Here is a 2,500-nt window from a genome sequence, read left to right as displayed (position 1 = left end):
TGTGTGTGTGTGTGTGTGTGTGTGTGTGTGTGTGTGTGTGTGTGTGTGTGTGTGTGTGTGTGTGTGTGTGTGTGTGTGTGTGTGTGTGTGTGTGTGTGTGTGTTCCAAACACCCCTTCATTTGGGGCAATGGCCTTTACACGAATAAACCAGTTCCAATTCAAATTCCCTCTCTGTCTTCTTCTCTGTCTCGCCTCTCTCTCTGTCTCTGTCTCTCTCTGTCTCTCTCTGTCTCTCTCTCTCTCTCTCTCTCTCTCTCTCTCTCTCTCTCTCTCTCTCTCTTTATCTATCTATCTATCTATCTAAAAATGGTCTTGGCGAAGTGTGGTTCAATCAAGGTGTGGGTAGCATAAATGGTTTCTTTTTTTTCTTTTTTTCTTTTTTTTCGTCAACGTTTAATTGATTGTAGATGGCAAGCATGGAATGAGCATGTTCAAAACAGTGATAGATTTAGTATGCATATAACTTTTTGCGGACTACATGATATGAAACCTTATTTGACGTTAATTTTGGACAAATATTTGAGAATAATAACCACAAGATTTAGGTTTGGTGTGTCGAATTTGGCTGCACAACGTAACAGATACGGGAAATCTGATGTCAATGATTTGATTTGCATATTATGCCTGAAAGAGAAAGAAGACGAAGTGCATTTTGTTTTGAGCTGCTCAGCTCTTAAAGGGTTAAGAGAAAGATATGTTCCAGCTAGATATTTTTGACAACCTTGTACATTCAAGTTGTGCTTATTGATGTCGTCTAAAAGGCAAAATCCATTTTCCTGCACAAAGCGTTTAAATTTAGAGAAATTGCAACCTCGTAATCTGTTTTGCAAATGCATCTGTGTTTCATGTGATTTCATGTGATTTTGTTTTTTTAGTGTTTATTTTTCAAACAAATGCGACGCAACAGATGTTGTCTGCGTACCCCTTCATAGGGGCTATGGCCTGATTAATAAACCATCCGTATCCGTATCCGTATCCGTATCCGCATCTGCTGGAACTGTTGACACGTAGTTTGAAGGAACAACAGAATGGGTTGGACAGATACGAACAGTCAGGCAGATGAAGGGTTATTTCAACAACAACAACATCAAAAAACAATTTCAGCAACAGTTTCAGTTTCCCAAGGAGGCGTCACTGCGTTCGGGCAAATCCGTATACGCGACACCACATTTGCTAAGGAGATGCCAGTCAGCAGCATAACCCAAGGCACGTGTCAGGCCTTGAGTGCATGCTTATATATTTGTGTACCTATCAGAGTGGATTTAGTTTTACATGATTTTGCCAGAGGACAAAACTGTCGTTGCCGTGTTCTTTGGGGTTTTTGTTTATTTATTTGTTTGTTGTTGTTTTTTTTCCATTGCGTCAAGTGCGTGCTGCATACGGGGAATGGGTTTATCATCTCATCCGAAAGACTAGACGCTCAGTATGATTTTCCAGTCAAACTTAGGGAGAAAGGGCGAGAGCAGGATTCGAACGTAGAACCCACACCCTCACGGTCTCTGTGTGCTGGCAGCTGAACGTCTTATTAACTCTCTCCATACGAACGGCGAAAGAGACGACATTAACAGCGTTTCACCCCAATTACCACCATCAAAATATTGCAAGCGGAAGGCTCTTATACTGAAGAGGTGAATGTTGACAAAGAATACCACAATTCTGACGACGGAAACTAAAGGTTGGGTCATTCAGACACCCACTGGACATCCGAGGGGTCTGTGTAGAGGAGAAGAGAGGACTGGCCGTACTAAGTGAGTTAACCATTCTGCCACCTTCCTCTACAACAACATAGACAAGTAAACAATGAATAAAGTGAACATTTTGTTTATAAGGAAAACAAAAAGGAACGTCAATTACCTGTGTATTAGCGAAGTTTAAAAAAAAAAAAATGTTACCGAGGGAATCGATTAATGAGGTAACACCTTTCTGCAATTAACTTCATTGTACAGCTGGTAATCAGGTTGATTTTTTTATTTTTTTTTATTATTTTTTTTTTGTTTGTTTTTGTTTTTCCATTCACCTATCTCTGTTTTTCACAGAACAGCGGCTGTTAGGCACTTGTCTGTCTTTGTTCCTGTCTCTGTCTCTGTGAGTCTCTCTCTCTCTCTCTCTCTCTCTCTCTCTCTCTCTCTCTCTCTCTCTCTCTCTCTCTCTCTCTCTCTCTCTCTCTCTCTGTCTCTCTCTCTCTCTTTACAATGACCTGCGGCAAAAACATCTGAACTCTGAAGGTCAATCGTATGTTCACTTGATGAAGAATGGTTCTGTTTACAGTATTCGTAAACTATGCGTTTATATATTTAATGCCCTGAAGATACGACAGGAATTCTGTGACAACAATGATGAAAGTTAGAATTAATTTAAAATGCACGAGAAGCACTTTGTTCTACAGGTTAAGTTAGTACGTATTTTACATTTTGTTGTGGTTGAGTGATCACCATATTGTGTACTTTTGACCTCTTTCTAGGGGCCGGAGGCCTGGAGATTAAAGTTTTGTTCTTGTTC

This window comes from Babylonia areolata, chromosome 11 (genome assembly GCF_041734735.1).
Source record: "Babylonia areolata isolate BAREFJ2019XMU chromosome 11, ASM4173473v1, whole genome shotgun sequence".
Lineage (NCBI taxonomy): Eukaryota > Metazoa > Mollusca > Gastropoda > Neogastropoda > Buccinidae > Babylonia > Babylonia areolata.
Note: the sequence above shows the minus strand (reverse complement) of the source record.